Source organism: Trachypithecus francoisi, unplaced genomic scaffold (assembly GCF_009764315.1).
Source record: "Trachypithecus francoisi isolate TF-2019V2 unplaced genomic scaffold, Tfra_2.0 Lachesis_group17, whole genome shotgun sequence".
NCBI lineage: Eukaryota > Metazoa > Chordata > Mammalia > Primates > Cercopithecidae > Trachypithecus > Trachypithecus francoisi.
In genome coordinates this window covers 27,905,525-27,923,616 of record NW_022681462.1, presented here as the reverse complement: position 1 = coordinate 27,923,616, position 18,092 = coordinate 27,905,525, and the positions used below count along the sequence as shown (strand labels likewise).

The 18,092-nt window shown below is 36.0% G+C and overlaps 1 long non-coding RNA gene across 1 annotated transcript; it reads left to right on the top strand.

Annotated features, from left to right (window-relative positions):
• Positions 1-2,135: 2,135 nt before the first annotated feature.
• LOC117062087 lies at positions 2,136-16,689 on the top strand. The gene is made up of 2 exons (XR_004428208.1): positions 2,136-2,168; positions 16,608-16,689. It is a non-coding gene; the product is annotated as an uncharacterized LOC117062087 (long non-coding RNA).
• The last annotated feature ends 1,403 nt before the right edge of the window (positions 16,690-18,092 follow it).

Here is an 18,092-nt window from a genome sequence, read left to right as displayed (position 1 = left end):
TTCAAATCACCCATGGTTCCCAGTCTTCAGAGCTCAGGTAGGTAACTTCCATTTTTAAAGTGAGATCCCTAAGCAGAGACTAAATACATGTCAGGAAAATTACAGAAGATGTTAGAAATGAGAGTCAGACCCTATGATTCCTTCTAAACAGACATTCTATAATTCTCTGAGGAGACAAAAAACAAAAGAGTAAATGGAAGCCTTCTCTCTCTGAATTTAAACTGACTGAACTCTTGAGACGGTATTTTGCTGATTTTTCATTCACGCAACAATATTAATTTGTAATCGTTATGATCTGGCCAAAGAAAATGAAATCATGGCCGAATTCAATTTCAGATTTTGTGAGATCAATTAGGATTCTGCCTACTGATCTCTGGGTTTATTTACACTTATTTTTATGATAAACTTTTCACTCAAATGAATCAAGATTGTATCTTTCTTTTGCAGTATCAACCTTTATTAAACAACTTGTCCATCATGCCCATCAATGGCAGCTGATTATTTCATCCCTTGCTTTACAAAGACATTGAGAATATCTACAAGGAAATCCCATGTTTGTTGTCCTTTTTATCTGAACATACTTGTCTTTTAATTTTATCTTCTCAGTCTTTATTTCTGTTCAGAAGCATAAAAATGTAGCATGACATGGAAATAAACCTTTTTTATGTTAAGCCACTGGTATTTGGGGGTTATGTTTTACTAAGCTGCAACCCTACTTATCCTCAGTGATACATCACAGGGGGATTATGATTAAGGTAGAATAGAAATAATATGACACAGATATTTGTCACACAGAGATCATTTCTGAGAATTTCCGTCTATGCATTTTATTGGGAGACAGTAAGCATATTTTCATTGTGTGATGATAATTAGGTAAAATCATGCTATTGTTTGTATGTTGTAGTTTAGCCATTTATTTATTTATTTATTTGAGATGGAGTCTCGCTCTGTCACCCTGGCTGGAGTGCAGTGGCACGACTTGGTTCACTTCAACTTCCGCCTCCCGGATTCAAGAAATTTTCCTGCCTCAGCCTCCCAAGTAGCTAAGATTACAGGCATGTGCCACCATGCCTGGCTAATTTTTTATTTTTAGTAGAGATGGGGTTTCACCATATTGGCCAGGCTGGTCTTGAACTTCTCATCTCGTGCTTCACCTGCCTCGGCCTCCTAAAGTGCTGAGATTACAGGCGTGAGCCACCACGCCTCACCCGTTTAGCCCTTTAAATGAAGTTAGTAGCATATATATGGATTCTGAGTAAACAAAGAGGTACATTATGCTGAATTATGTATTTCCGACATTTCATCAATAGTACTCTATTCTGCAACCTCTTTTGGAATTCTCGAACTACATTTTTCAGAATCTCTTATATTTGTGGCTCGTATTAGAGTTTTATCAGTGAAGAATATTTCTTAAAATTTGAAAGTATAGGAGAAGGAAATTGTAAGGAAGTTGCAAGCAGATATCTAGCATAACATCAAATTCTGAAAATTGGTAGCTGAGGTTGATCACAGTGGCACTATGTGAGATTTCAAATTTCATCTGGCTACTATGTGAGTACATATGAATCATTCATGTATAACTGTGACTCCTCTGAATTGTACAGCCGTTACAACGTTTCTTCATACCTGTCATTTCCTGTATGAAAATCTTCCCCTTTGGAAGATCTAGAATGGCCTTTGTTTCGCTGACATAATCCTAATTATATAAAGATCAATGACTTTCATGACTTTTTCTTTTCTTTTATAAAAAAAATTTATAAACCATTTAAAAAATACAGCTGCCTTGAAATACTAACTTAGACAATTCTCTTCATTTAAAGGTAATGTTAACTTTTTCAGTTTGGATAAATTTTACTTTAAAATATAAATAAAAAATATTTCTGATCATATAAATATATGATTTATATCATATATTTATACACATAGTTAAGCTCTTAAAAACATAAACCAGGCTGGGCGCAGTGACTCACACCTGTAATCCCAGCTCTTTGGGAGGCCGAGGCGGGTGTATCACTTGAGGTCAGGAGTTCAAGACCAGTCAGGCCAACATGGTCAAACCCCATCTCTATTAAAAATATAACGATAAGCCTGGTATGGTGGCGGGCCCCTGTAATCCCAGCTACTTGGGAAGTCGAGGCAGGATAATTGCTTGATCCCAGGAGGTGGAGGTTGCAGTGAGTTGAGACTGTACCACTTCACTCCTGCCTGGGCATCAGAGGTAGACTCCATCTCAAAAAACAAACAAACAAGCAAACAAACAACAACAGAAAAAAAAAATAAAGCAAATTGTCAGATTGTCATGATTCTAGAGAAGTAAACTAGCTAACTAGCATGCTAAATCTAGTTGCTTTCCAAGGGAAATCAAACATTGATTTGCACAAAAATTATCTCCCAGACTTATTTCTTCTTTACGCTGGTACCGTCAAAAGATAGCAACATTAGTGAGTAAGGTTTACATATAATATATATGCTATGTATATAATATATATACACATATATAAAGCCAATATATATGTGCACATTAATATACATGCACATATAATACATAAATATAGCTTTATATATATGTATGTACATAACATACCTACATATAAAATATGTGGGTATATGAAGTTTTATACACAAAGTATATATATAAAGTTTTATACAAACATACACACAGGCCCTTTTATTCCAGCTTTGAGTGACATAGACAAAACAAACTAAGAAAGAAATTCCTATGATCATTTATAAATATAGTGATAAAACATTTGGTTTAGGAACTGATTCACATTACCTGCTTGGCTCCAAAACCATGCTCAAAAACAGAAGTTTAAAGATGCTTTTCTGCCAAATATCTGCCAGAAATAACTTTAAACTCTCTTTGGAAAAATGACCATGTATTAGTTTTCTGTGACTACAAAAACAAGTTACTGCAAACATAATGTCTTAAAACAATACAACATACATTTATTATCTTAGATCTCCGTAGGTGAGAAGTCTGACCTATGTTTCTCTAGACTATCAAGGTATCACTGGTGTTGTGTTATTTTCTGGGGACTCTATGGGAAAATCTATTTCATGATCATTAATGTTTCTGGCAGAATCTAGTTCCTTATGGTTGTAGGATTTAGATCTGCATTTTCTTGCTGATTTTTACATGAAGTTTATTTCCAGCTTCTAGAGGTTGCTGCATTCCTCAGCTCATATCCCCTTTATTTCATCTTCAAAGCTAGAAAGTTTAGATTGAATTTTTCTCACATATATCTCTTTATTCTACTCTTCTGCCTTCCTCTTCCACTCTTAAGGACTCACATGATTAGACTGGACCCACCTATATAATATAGGATCATATCTCATTTCTAACACTCTAACCCTAATCACAACTGTGAAGTCCCTTTTCATCACATAGGGTAGCATATTGGCAGGTTGCAAAGATTAGAACCCCAGCATCTTAGAGGACTATTATTTGGTTGAACACATGCCCCATTGCCATATAAAACTCAATGAATTCACACGGATAATTTTCTAGAAGTTCATGGTTGCAAACAGACATAACAAATAAGTAACCATGAGTGATAGCAGCAACAACACACAACAAACTTAGACTTAAAAAAAAAACTACACAAATTGAAGAAGAAGATTAAAATGTTGAAAGAAGCATAAAAAGTATGGGAATTGTCTTAGTCTATTTGGTGTTACTATAACAGATTACCACAGACTGGGTAATTTTTAATGAACAAAAACTTATGTTGCTTACAGTTTCGGTGGATGGAAGTCCAGGGACATGGCACTGGCATCTGGCAAGGGTTTATATGCTGATTGATGTATTATTCTATGGCATAAGGAAAAAGAGCAAGCAAGTATGCAAGAAAGAAAGAGAATGGGGGTCAAATTTAATTGTTTTATCAAGAACTCACTTCCACAATAACTAACCCAGTCTCAAGAGAGGAGCATGAACCCACTCATGAAAGCAGAGTTCTCATGGCCTAATCACTTCTTAACAACCCCACCTCTTCATACCATCACAATGTCAATTAAATTTCCACATAAATTTTGGACGGGACATTCAAACCATAGCAGGAAGTACATCTAAGGAGAAAAAGACTGTGAAAATAATCCACCAAAATTTTAAATGAACAAAATGGAATTTCTAAAAAAAAATTCAAAACTAGAAATGTGCAGTCATTAAGTTTCTCTCTCTATATAATTATGTTTGCAAAAACTGACAGTTTGACTTCCTCTTTTCTAATTTGGATGCCTTTCATTTATTTCCCTTGCCTGATTGCTCTGGCTAGGACTGCCAGTACCATATTAAATAAGAGTGGTGAAGTAGGCATCCTTTTCTTTGTCCAGTTCTTATAGGAAAGGCTTTCAGCTTTTCCCCCATTTAATATTTTAGCTGTGGGTTTGTCATATATGACCTTAATTATGCTGAAGTATATATCTTATGTGCCTAATTCTTTCAGAGTTTTTATCATAAAAGGATGTTGAATTTTATCAAATGCTTTTTCTGAATATGTTAAAATGATTATATGGATTTTGTCCTTCATTATGCTGATAGGATGTATCATATATGTTAACTTGCATATGTTAAACCATCCTTGCATCCCTGAGATAAATTTCACTTGATTATGGTGGTGTATTACCTTTTGCAGGAACATGGATAGAAATGAAGTTCATTATGTTAAGTGAAATAAGCCAAGCACAGAATGACAAATATCACATGTTCTCACGCATACGTGGGGACTGAAAAATTTATCACATGGAGTTAGAGAGTAGAATGATGCTTATCAAAAGCTGGGAAGGATGAATGGGGGTGAAGAGAGGTTGGTTAATGAGTACAAACATACAGTTAGAAGTAATAAGTTCTTATGTTTGATAGAAAAGTAGACTGACTATAATTAACAATCATTTCTCATATATTTCAAAATATCTAAAAGATTTTAAATTATGTTTCCTAACACAAAGAAAGGAAAAGGTTTTTGAGGTGATGGACATCCTAAATATCCTGATTCAATCATTACACATTGTACATATGTATCAAAATATCACCTATACCCCATAAGTATGTACAGTTATTATGTATAAATAAAAAAGAAAGCAGTTAACAAAAAACTAGAAATGTAAAAGAGATAATAAGTAACAGAGGATTTGTAGAAAAGGAGAGACAAAGCACACCAGAAAATATAGCTAAAAAATTACCCAATATACAGGTAAAAATATTTTCTAAAGTATGTTAGAAAAATAAAGATACGTAGAGAGTGGAAGGAAAAATATGACATTTGTATAATTTGAGTTCGAGAAAAAAAGAGAAGGAATAATACATGAAATCTTTTCATAAATTACAGAACCTATGAATGTTCCAGTTGAGAGAGATCACCAGATTCCAATTAGAATTAAAGCACATACACACATAAATACACACATGCACACAAACACCCAAAGTAGGATATTGCAGAAACTAAATATAAATTTATCTTAAATTCAGCCAAAGAGGAAAAAACAGATTCCTTATAATAAAACAATAATTTTACTGGTAGAATAACTCTTTTTTTTATACTTTTTTATTATTATACTTTAAGTTCTAGGGTACATGTGCACAACATGCAGGTTTGTTACATATGTATACCTGTACCATGTTGGTGTGCTGCACCCATTAACTCGTCATTTACATTAGGTATATCTCCTAATGCTATCCCTCCCACCTTCCCCCACCCCATGACAGGCCCTGGTGGTGGCAGGCACAAGTGTGTGATGTTCCCCATCCTGTGTCCAAATGTTCTCGTTCAATTCCCACCTGTGAGTGAGAACATGCAGTGTTTGGTTTTCTGTCCTTGCAATAGTTTGCTCGGAATGACAGTTTCCAGCTTCATCAATGCCCCTAGAAAGGGAATGAACTCATCCTTTTTTATGGCTGCATAGTGTTCTATGGTGTATACGTGCCACATTTTCTTAATCCAGTCCATCACTGATGGACATTTGTGTTGGTTCCAAGTCTGCTATTGTGAATGGTGCCACAATAAACATATGTGTGCACATGTCTTTATAGCAGCATGATTTATAATACTTTGGGTATATACCCATCAATGGGATGACTGGGTCAAATGGCATTTCTAGGTCTAGATCCTTGAAGAATCACCACACTGCCTTCCACAATGGTTGAACTAGTTTACAGTCCCACCAACAGTGTAAAAGTGTTCCCATTTCTCCATATCATCTCCAGCAACTGTTGTTGCCTGACTTTTTAATGTCACCATTCTAACTGGTGTGAGATGGTATCTCATTGTGGTTTTGATTTTTATTTCTCTGATGGCCAGGGATGATGAGCATTTTTTCATGTGTCTGTTGGCTGCATAAATGTCTTCTTTTGAGAAGGGTCTGTGTATATCCTTCACCCACTTTTCGATGGGGTCGTTTGATTTTTTTCTTGTAAATTTGTTTAAGTTCTTTGTAGATTCTGGGTATTAGCCCTTTGTCAGATGGGTAGATTGTAAAAATTTTCTCCCATTCTGTAGGTTGTCTGTTTACTCTGATGGTAGTTTCTTTTGCTGTGCAGAAGCTCTTTAGTTTAATTAGATCCTATTTGTCAATGTTGGTTTTTGTTGCCATTGCTTTTGGTGTTTTAGTCATGAAGTCCTTGCCCATGCCTATGTCCTGAATGGTATTACCTAGGTTTTCTTCTAGGGTTTTTATGGTTTTAGGTATAAAATTTAAGTCTTTAATCCATCTTGAAGTAATTTTTGTATAAGGTGTAAGGAAGGGATCCAGTTTCAGCTTTCTACATATGGCTAACCAGTTTTCCCAGCACCATTTATTAAATAGGGAATCCTTTCCCCATTTCTTGTTTTTGTCAGAGTTGTCAAAGATCAGATGGTTGTAGATATGTGATATTATTTCTGAGGCCTCTATTCTGTTCCATTGGTCTATATCTCTGTTTTGGTACCAGTACCATGCTGTTTTGATTACTGTAGCCTTGTAGTACAGTTTGAAGTCAGGTAGCATCATACCTCCAGGTTTGTTCTTTAGGCTTAGGATTGTCTTGGCAATTTGGGCTCTTTTTTTGGTTCCATATAAACTTTAAAGTAGTTTTTTCCAAGTCTGTAAAGAAAGTCATTAGTAACTTGATGGGGATGGCATTGAATCTATAAATTACCTTGGAAATTATGGACATTTTCATGATACTGATTCTTCCTATCCAGGAGCATGGAATGTTCTTCCATTTGTGTCCTCTTCTATTTCGTTGAGCAGTGGTTTGTAGTTCTCCTTGAAGAGGTCCTTCACATCCCTTGTAAGTTGGATCCTAGGTATTTTATTCTCTTTGAAGAAATTGTGAATGGGAGCTCACTCATGATCTGGCTCTCTGTCTCTTATTGGTGTATAAGAATGCTTGTGATTTTTGCACATTGATTTTGTATCCTGAGACTTTGCTGAAGTTGCTTATCAGTTTAAGGAGATTGTGGGCTGAGACAAGGGGGTTTTCTAAATATACAATCATGTCATCTGCAAACAGGGACAATTTGACTTCCTCTTTTCCTAATTGAATACCCTTTATTTCTTTCTGCTGCTTGATTGCCTTGGCCAGAACTTCCAACACTATGTTGAATAGGAGTGGTGAGAGAGGCCATCCCTGTCTTGTACCAATTTTCTAAGGGAATGTTTCCAGTTTTTGTCCATTCAGTATGATATTGGCTGTGAGTTTGTCATAAATAGTTCTTATTATTTTGAAGTACATCCCATCAATACCTAGTTTATTGAGCGTTTTTAGCATGAAGGGCTGTTGAATTTTGTCAAAGGCCTTTTCTGCATCTATTGAGATAATCATGTGGTTTTTGTCTTTGGTTCTGTTTATATGCTGGATTATGTTTATTGATTTGTGTATGTCGAAGCAGACTTACAATCCAGGGATGAAGACAAATTGATCATGGTGGATAAGCTTTTTGATGTACTGCTGGATTTGGTTTGCCAGTATTTTACTGAGGATTTTTGCATCAATGTTCATCAGGGATATTGGTCTAAAATTCTCTTTTTTTGTTATTGTGTCTCTGCCAGGCTTTGGTATCAGGATGATGCTGGTCTAATAAAAAGAGTTAGGGAGGATTCCTTCTTTTTCTATTGATTGGAAAAGTTTCAGAAGGAATGTTACCAGCTCCTGTTTGTACCTCTGGTATAATTTGCTTGTGAATCCGTCTGGTCCTGGACTTCTTTTGGTGGGTAGGCTATTAATTATTGCCTCAATTTCAGAGCCTGTTACTGAACTAAACTATGGTTTGGTCTTGGGATGGCGTGTGTGTCCAGGAACTTATCCATTTTTTCTAGATTTTCTAGTTTATTTGCGTAGAGGTGTTTACAGTATTCTCTGATGGTAGTTTGTATTTCTGTGGGGTCGGTGGTGATATCCCCTTTATCATTTCTTATTGTGTCTATTTGATTCGTCTCTCTTTTCCTCAGTATTAGTCTTACTAGCAGTCTATCAATTTTGTTCATCTTTTCAAAAAACCAGCTACTGGATTCATTGATTTTTTGAAGGGTTTTTTGTGTCTCTGTCTCCTTCAGTTCTTCTCTGATCTTAGTTATTTCTGGCCTTCTTCTAGCTTTTGAATGTGTTTGCTCTTGCTTCTCTAGTTCTTTTAATTGTGATGTTAGGGTGTCAATTTTAGATCTTTCCTGCTTTCTCTTGTGGGCATTTGGTGCTATAAATTTCTGTCTACACACTGCTTTAAATGTGTCCCAGAAATTCTGGCATGTTGTATCTTTGTTCTCATTGGTTTCAAAGAACATCTTTATTTCTGCCTTCATTTCGTTATGTACCCAGTAGTCATTCAGGAGCAGGTTGTTCATTTTCCATGTAGTTGAGCGATTTTGAGTGAGTTTGTTAATCCTGAGTTCTAGTTTGTTTGCACTGTGGTCTGAGATACAGTTTATTATAATTTCCGTTATTTTACATTTGTTTAGGAGTGCTTTCTTTACTTCCAACTATGTGACCAATTTTGGAATAAGTGCGATGTGGCACTGAGAAGAATATACATTCTGTTGATTTGGGGTGGAGAGTTCTGCAGATGTCTATTAGGTCCACTTGGTGCAGAGCCGAATTCAATTTCTGGATATCCTTGTTAACTTTCTGTCTCGTTGATCTGTCTGATGTTGACAGTGAGGTGTTAAAGTCTCCCATTATTATTGTGTGGGAGTCTAAGTATCTTTGTAGGTTTCTAAGGACTTGCTTTATGAATCTGGGTGATCCTGTTTGGGTGCATATATATTTAGGATAGTTAGCTCTTCTTGTTGAATTGATCCCTTTACCATTATGTAATGGCCTTCTTTGTCTCTTTTGATCTTTGTTGGTTTAAATTCTGTTTTATCAGAGACAAGGTTTACAACCCCTGCTTTTTGTTTTGTTTTGTTTTCCATTTGCTTTGTAGATCTTCCTCCATCCCTTTATTTTGAGCCTATGTGTGTCTCTGCACGTGAGACGGGTCTCCTGAATACAGCACACTGATGGGTCTTGACTCCTTATCCAATTTGCCAGTCTGTGTCTTTTGATTGGAGTATTTAGCCCATTTACATTTAAGGTTAATATTGTTATGTGTGAATTTGATCCTGTCATTATGATGTTAGCTGGTTATTTTGCTCATTAATTGATGCAGTTTCTTCCTGGCATCAATGGTCTTTACAATTTGGCATGTTTTTGCAGTGACTGGTACTGGTTGTTACTTTCCATGTTTAATGCTTTCTTCAGGAGCTCTTGTAAGGCAGGCCTGGTGGTGACAAAATCTCTCAGCATTTGCTTGTCTGTAAAGGATTTTATTTCTCCTTCATTTATGAAGCTTAGTTTGGCTGGATATGAAATTCTGGGTTGAAAATTCATTTCTTTAAGAATGTTGAATATTGGCCCCCACTCTCTTCTGACTTGTAGAGTTTCTGCCGAGAGATCTGCTGTTAGTCTGATGGGCTTCCTTTTGTAAGTAACCCGACCTTTCTCTCTGGATGCCCTTAACAGTTTTTCCTTCATTTCAACTTTGGTGAATCTGACAATCATTTGTCTTGGAGTTGCTCTTCTTGAGGAGTATCTTTGTGCAGTTCTTTATATTTTCTGAATTTGGATTTTGGCCTGCCTTACCAAAAGGCAAGGTTGGGGAAGTTCTCCTGGATAATATCCTGCAGAGTTTTCTCCAACTTGGTTCCATTCTCCCCGTCACTTTCAGGTAGACCAATCAGATGTAAATTTGTTTTTTCACATAGTCCCATATTTCTTGGAGGCTTTGTTCATTTCTTTTTTCTCTTTTTTCTCTAAACTTCTCTTCTTGCTTCATTTAATTCATTCAATGTTTAATCACTGATACCCTTCCTTCCACTTGATTGAATTGGCTACCGAAGTTTGTGCATGTGTCATGTAGTTCTTGTGCCATGGTTTTCAGCTCCACCAGGTTATTTAATGTCTTCTCTGTGCTGTTTATTCTAGTTAGCCATTCATCTCATCTTTTTTCAAGGTTTTTAGCTTCTTTGTGATGGGTTTGAACATCCTCCTTTAGCTTGGATGAATTTGTTATTACTGATCTTCTGAAGCCTTCTTCTCTCAACTCATCAAAGTCATTCTCCATCCAGCTTTGTTCCATTGATGGTGAGGAGCTGCGTTCCTTTGGAGAAGAAGAGGTGCTCTGATTTTTAGAATTTTCAGCTTTTCTACTCTGGTTTCTCCTCATCTTTGTGGTTTTATCTACCTTTGGTCTTTGGTGATGGTGACGTACAGATGGGGTTTTGGTGCAGATGTCCTTTCTGTTTGTTAGTTTTCCTTCTAACAGTCATGACCCTCAGCTGCAGGTCTGTTGGAGTTTGCTGGAGGTCCACTCCAGACCCTGTTTGCCTGGGTATCACCAGCGGAGGCTGCAGAATAGCAAATATTGAAGAAGAGCAAATGTTACTGTATGATCCTTCCTCTGGAAGCTTTGTCTCAGAGGGGCACCAGGTAGTATGAGTTGTCAGTCTGTCCCTACTGGGAGGTGCCTCCCAGTTAGGCTACTCGGGGTTCAGGGACCCACTTGAGGAGGCAGTCTGTCCATTCTCGGATCTCAAACTCCATTCTGGGAGAACCACTACTCTCTTCAGAGCTGTCAGACAGGGACGTTTAAGTCTGCAGAAGTTTCTGCTGCCTTTTGTTCAGCTATGCCCTGCTCCTAGAGGTGGAGTCTACAGAGGCAAGCAGGCCTCCTTGAACTGTGGTTGGCGCCACCCAATTCCAGCTTCCTGGCTGCTTTGTTTACCTACTCAAGCCTCAGCAATGGCAGACACCTCCCCCCTGCCCCCACCGCCAGCCTCGCTGCTGCCTTGCAGTTTGATCTCAGACTGCTGTTCTAGCAGTGAGTGAGGTTCCATGGGCGTGAATAGTAAATATATCCTCCGAGCCATGCGTGGGATATAATCTCCTGGTGTTCCACTTCCTAGGACCATTGGTAAAGCATAGTATTAGGGTGGTAGTGTCCTGATTTTCCAGGAACTGTCTGTCATGGCTTCCCTTGCTAGGAAAGGAAATTCCCTACCCCTTGTGCTTCCCGGGTGAGGCGATGCCCCACCCTGTTTCGGTTCACATTCAGTGGGCTGCACCCACTGTCTGACAAGCTTCAGTGAGATGAACCCGGTACCACAATTGGAAATGCAGAAATCACCCGTCTTCTGTGTCACTCACACTGGGAACTGTAGACTGGAGCTGTTCCTACTTGGCCATCTTGGAGTCTCCACGAAGAACTCTTAATTGGTCAACAAATTGCACTAGACAATTAATTGACCTCAAAATACTGATAGTTGTAATCATTTGCATTGGAACTCAGTGAAATAATATTTTACCAAAGAAGAAAATAAATAAGCCATTTTCACAGAAAAAAAAAATAGAGTTTACCTACAGACCCTCTCTATAGTACTGCAAAAAGTTTCACAGTTCACCACTGAACAACATGGGTTTGAACTGCATGTACCCACTTATATGTGGATTTTTTTTTTCAGTATATTGGAATTTTTTTTTTTTGGAGATTGGCAACAATTTGAAAAAACTCACAGACAAAATGCCTAGAACACTTATTGGTAAGAAAGAAAAGCTGTTACCACCTGACCAGATTTTTGCCTGCTGCCAAGATAGAGCCAAACACTGAGACAACAAGTATCACTATAAAGAAGAGTTTAATTATCACAAGGCAATCGACCCAGGAGAATGGGAGATACTGCTCAAAGCCACCTTGCTGAGGCATCAGAAGCTGGGTTTTTAAAGAATGACTTGACTGGCAGGGGCATAGGAAATGGATGCTGTGTTAGGGCTGAATCAGTTCCTGGGAAAGGAGGTGAGTCACAAGACCAGTCAAGTCAGTTCTTTGGATCACTAGTTGGGTTGGCGTCTGTCCACTGTAGACAAAGGCAGAAAATTATCTCAAAGACCAGTCTTCGGTTTCACAATAGCATTTGTGACTGCTGGTTACTCTGGCAAGCAAGATGGGAAACGGTGCTGGGTTATCATCTAGCTATGCCTATAACTTCGCAGAAAAGTTTGTGGAAGGTGAGGTCCCTGGTTGTCATAGCTGCCTGGTGCCCTGTTGGCTGTCCAACTTCTGGAAGCCATCAAGGGGTTCTGCGTGATATAAGGATCATTATTCTTTAAAAGTAAAAACAAATTCCTTAATCTTTCATGCAGCCTGCCAAGGGACTAGGACAGGAAGATAATTGATTATTAGTGACTACCAGTTGTTGAAATGACTATGTGCAAGCAATCATGCATGGATAAGGAAAAAAGAGAGAAAGGAAAAAATATCTATCAAAATTCAGGCCTCTACCATAATTGTAATCATGTGGCCTCTTTCAATTTTATGAAGGCAGTTTCAAAGCAAGCACCAAGATTTAAGACAAGAAAGAGTAGGCCAACTCCACTGCTTTTTGCAAGTGTAGACCGGCCTATGATCAAGACTACTCTCATTTTTAAGCCTTAAAGGGAATAAATAAAGCACAAGCTGCCAGTCTTGATGGTACAACAAAAAGGCCTGGACAATGAGACCGTTTTATCTCTATTGCTTCCATCTATGCTTTGTCTCTGAAGTCAGGAAATCTCTTGTCAGTAAAGGACTGTCTTTTAAAGTTTTTTTTTTTTTTAATATTAAACAATGCCCTTTGGCTATGTGCAATCTGTAAGTTCAACAAAAAAAATCAAAGTGATTTACATGCCACCAAACACAACATCTCTAATTTAGCCTATAGATTAGAAGATCATAAGGACATTTATGGCTCATTACTCACAAAATTGTATGGAAAGGGTTGTCAATGCTCTGGAAGAGAGCCCCAGTAGAGAGAACATCATGAAAGTCTGGAATGATTACAACATTGAAAATGCCATGATTGTTATATAAAAGTCTCTGAAAGCCATCAAGCCAGAAATGAAAACTTTCTACTGGAGAAAACTGTGTCCATATGTTGTGCAGAACTTCACAGGATTTCCAACACAGCCAATCAAGGAATTCATCGAAGAGATTGTGGACACGGTAAAAAAAGGTGAGGGCTGAAAGGTTGGAGATATGCATCTTGGAGAAATTCCAGAGTAAAAGACACCACACCAGGGTGATTAATGGAAGATGACTTGATGAAGGTAAGTGCTTCTGCACCAGTGTAAGACAGGTGAAGAAGACATAGAAGCAGTGCCAGAAAACAATTGACATTACACAATCTGGATTGTGTCAGATTTATTCTGTCACAGTCACACAGATTGATTCTGTCTTGCATGATATGGACACTAAAACTAAAGCAAATGGGGAAGAAGGATTGTTACCACACAGAAACATTTTTAGAGAAAATTTAAAGAGCAAAAAGTCATGCAGAAATCATGATGTATTTCCATAGAGTTACACCAAGTGTTCCTGCTTCTCTTGCCTCCTCTCCCACTTTTTCTACTTCTTCCCTTCTGCCCACCCTGAGACCGCAAGACCAACGCCTCCTATTTCTCCTCCTATTCAGCCTACTCAATGTAAAAATGACAAGAATGAGGACCTTTGTGATGATCCCCTTTCATTTAGTGAATAGTAAATGTGTATTCTCTTCCTTATGATTTTCTTAATAACACTTTCTTTTGTATAGCTTACTGTGTTGTAAAAATGCAGTATATAATACATATACAAAATATGCATCAATTAACTGTTTATCTCAGTAAGATTTCTAGTGGTTATGTTTTTGTGAACTCAAAATTTATTCATGGATTTTCAACTACATTGGAGTTAGCACTGCTAAATCATCTGTTGGTCAAGTGTCAACTGTTCTTCCAAATAAGAGACTTTATCCCACAAGAAAATATCTGCAAAGATGAATGATTCATGTAGAAAAATAATAAAATGTCATCAAATTTAGCAACTGTTAAAATCAAAACAGTGATGTAAGTCTGGTTTAGTGGTTAAAATATAAAGCTATATTATGGGGAAATATAACAAGCATATGAATCAAGAATATTCACAGAGTGAAAGCATTCTGAGATACCTATATTTTGCAGAAGACAGGTGATAATTATTATATGTAATTAATTATAAAGTTAAATACATATGTTAATTTTTATCATTGGACCTATTATAAAATAGAAATATAATGTATAATTCTGCATTTAATAGACATACAAAAAATATGAAAACAGAACTTAGTTTCTACTTTTGTACTTTCTAGTACAAAATAAGATAGAAAAGAATGTAAATATATGTAAAATAACAAAATATAAATAGACAAACTGCTTCTCTTAATAGCAAAATGTATCAGATTATATGAAAAATATAGTCCAATCATATTTGATTTGTAACATAACAGTAAAACATAAGAAAACAGAACACTACAAAAAAAAAAGGTTAAAAAATAAGCAATGCCCATGAAATCTATAACAAAATACAAGTGCTGTCACTGTTTAACACAAAACAGGATTTGAAATGTAACTGGCAACTTTCCAAATATATTGATAAAGTATTTACTTCACCAAAAAGATAAAACAGTTTCAAACAAATATGCATCTAACAACATAGTTTTTAACCACATATGTAGGTGCATCTAACAACATAGTTTTTAACCACATATGTAAAATTTGATATATCTGTGATGAGAAATTGAAAGATCCACACTCCTATTGGGAATATAAAGTTAAATCTCTATTTTGTTGACATTTTTATTGTAAACTAAGGCAAAAGGAAAGCACACAGAACAAACATACAATTTAGTGAATTATTATAAAGCAAACGCCCTGGCAACCACCACACAGTTCGAGATGGAAGTTTGTCAGAAGCCTCTCTATCTACCTCCTCCTTCCCTCTCCATAAGTGACCACTATTCTGACATTTCCAATAATATTTTCCCTGTGTTTCTTTATTGTTTTTTCACCAAGAACACATTCCTAGACACAATCATTTAGTCAGACCCATTTTTGTTCACTTGATGACTTTTGAATCTCTTTTAATTCACAAGTTCTCTCCCACCCATCCCTTTCCTTCTGTTGTAATTATTTATCTGTTGAAGAACTCACTCGAGCTGTTTGACCTGTAGTTTTGCAGTCTGGAGTCTACTGATATCACACTCATAGTATAGCTCATGTTCCTCTGTCCCTGAGTTTCCTACAAATAGCCCATTTCATCTAGAGTCCTGATCACACTCAGGTTCAATCCTTCCAGCAAGACCTCAAGTGGTGGGGTTTTCTTCCATTAGGATCACAAACATAAATATCTTAATAATGGAAATAAGATGTAGATAAAAAGTCCATAGCAAGATAGGAATTTTACATTATAGGTTTTTTTCTAGTCAAATGCAGAATGTTACTCCATTCTCTGACCACAAGTGTATCAATTTAAATACCAGTATCAAAAAAGAACTATACTCATTCATTTAGGAAAAGGTGTTCTTTTCTAAAAGTATCAAATATAAGCAATAATGAAATAGAAATATTAATTTTAAATTCAGGAACAAGAAAAACAAGTCTATAATCAAGATTTCTATACAACATCAAATTTATGTGTGTTTATATTTTTAGTTTTAAAATGTTATCTTCTTGGCCTTTAATGTCCATATTCTACTGAGTTTGTTCTAACTAATACAATTCTTTGCCCAGTTTTTGATATCTTACTGGTACGATGATTCCCCTCCTCATAATTACCTTCCTTCTTCACTTTCTCCCTTCCACATTTATAAAAACTGTACTATAGTTTACATCTTGTTATGCAGCAGTGAACAAGGCAAAACCTTTGCTTTTAGCCGACATCTGATCATTTATCTTTTAATGCATTAATATGATGACTTTGTGTTACTAAAATTTCTAATGTTAAATAATGCCTCCTTGAATATATCTTTTAGTTTATGAATTAAACTAAATTAAAATGTTAAGTGTTTTCTAAATAACTTGTATATTTAATAGCAATTGTTATTACTGTTTAATAACAAATATTAAAGATTAGTTTAATAATAAAGGTTATTGTGAAATATTTCAAAAATGAAAAATGTTAAAAAGGAAAAGGCCCACTAACCCCCTCGAGAGAAAAAATAAAAAAGCTTTAGTAAGAAGTTGAGCCAGGCATTGTAGCTCACATCTACAGTCCCAGTACTTTGGGAGGTAAATGTGACAGAATTGCTTGGGCTAGGGAGACCAGCTTGCAGTGAGTCATCATTATGCCACTGCACTCTAGACTGGGTGACAGGGTAAGACCTTGTCTCAAAAAAAAAAAAAAGAAAGAAAACAAAGTTGAAGGCTCATTGTATCTTTCTTTAAATCCAATTTTTCTACCTCACCCCAAATTTCATGTTTAAATGCATTTGTTGGCACGGATATTGCACATGTATTTCTAAATTATATATGGTGTTGTTTTGGATGTTTTTAATCTTATGTTATTGGCATCATTCTGAATATATCATTCTTTATTATTCTTTTTTTAAACTTAATATCCCTTTACTACATAAAGCTCTGATTGATTCATTTTTCATTTTCATCCAAATTCCCATGCTTGCGTATACTATAATTTATTGAATCATTTTCCTGTGGGTGAACCTTAACTTCAAATACTTCATATTTCATTTTATTTCTAGAAATTCTCTTTTTCAAATATGATTATTTTCTCTTTTTTGTATTGTGTCTTTTCCTTGTGTTTGTTTTTACATATATTTAATTATTTTAAATTCTTATAGCTTTTATTCTGTTATTTCATCATTGCACTTCTATTTGCTAAATATAGTAAATATACTCTCTCCGAGTTTTCATGATGTTTATAAATTATAATTCTTTTTAACTGAGTGCTCCTGTTTAATGCAGCCTTCCCTGTTTCACATAAACGCACCTTTCAGAGTAGTTTATATGCTAGTGAGGGAGTCTGGGGTTCTATTTCTTTCTCTTAAAAATTTTTTAAATAAATTAGATTTATGCATTTACATTGTACATATTTATGGGGTACAATCTGATGTTTCAGCACACATCTATGCTGAAAATTGATTCAGTCGGGTTAGTTAATATATCTATTACCTCATGCATTTCTCATTTATTTGTGATGAGACACTTAAAAGGCTCCCTGTTAGCTGTTATGTGATAGATATTTTTTACTGTTAACCATAGTCACTCTAGTCTGCAATACAATAGAACAACAAAATGTATTCTGTTATCAAGCTGTAACTTTGTACCATTTAACCAACCTCTTCCCATCTTCCCTGTCCCATAACCTTCCAGAGTCACTGGTAACCACTATTCTCTGCGTGGTTTCAGGTCCCACTTGGGTGCTCTCTTTGATATCTTTCTTCATTCCTGTCAGCTAGGAAGGTCTTTCTCCCCCACACCCTGCTCCCGATTAGTTATGCATTATGAGATATGTATTAAAACAGATATATATATATACACACACATATAATATTCAAAGTTTCTATGTGTTTACAACAGAATTTGCAATCTTGATTTATCTCAAATGCTTAAAATATTTTATCATTTGTTTGATTCTATCTCTGGCGATATCTTATATGATATAAATGCAGGCCAGACTGGATTAGGAAATAAGTGCTTTACATTTCAATCATTTCAATGTAATTAGGTATAGTTAAAAATTCTATTTTTCTTTATAATCCAGTGACTATCAGTATTTTACTTTACCTTTGGC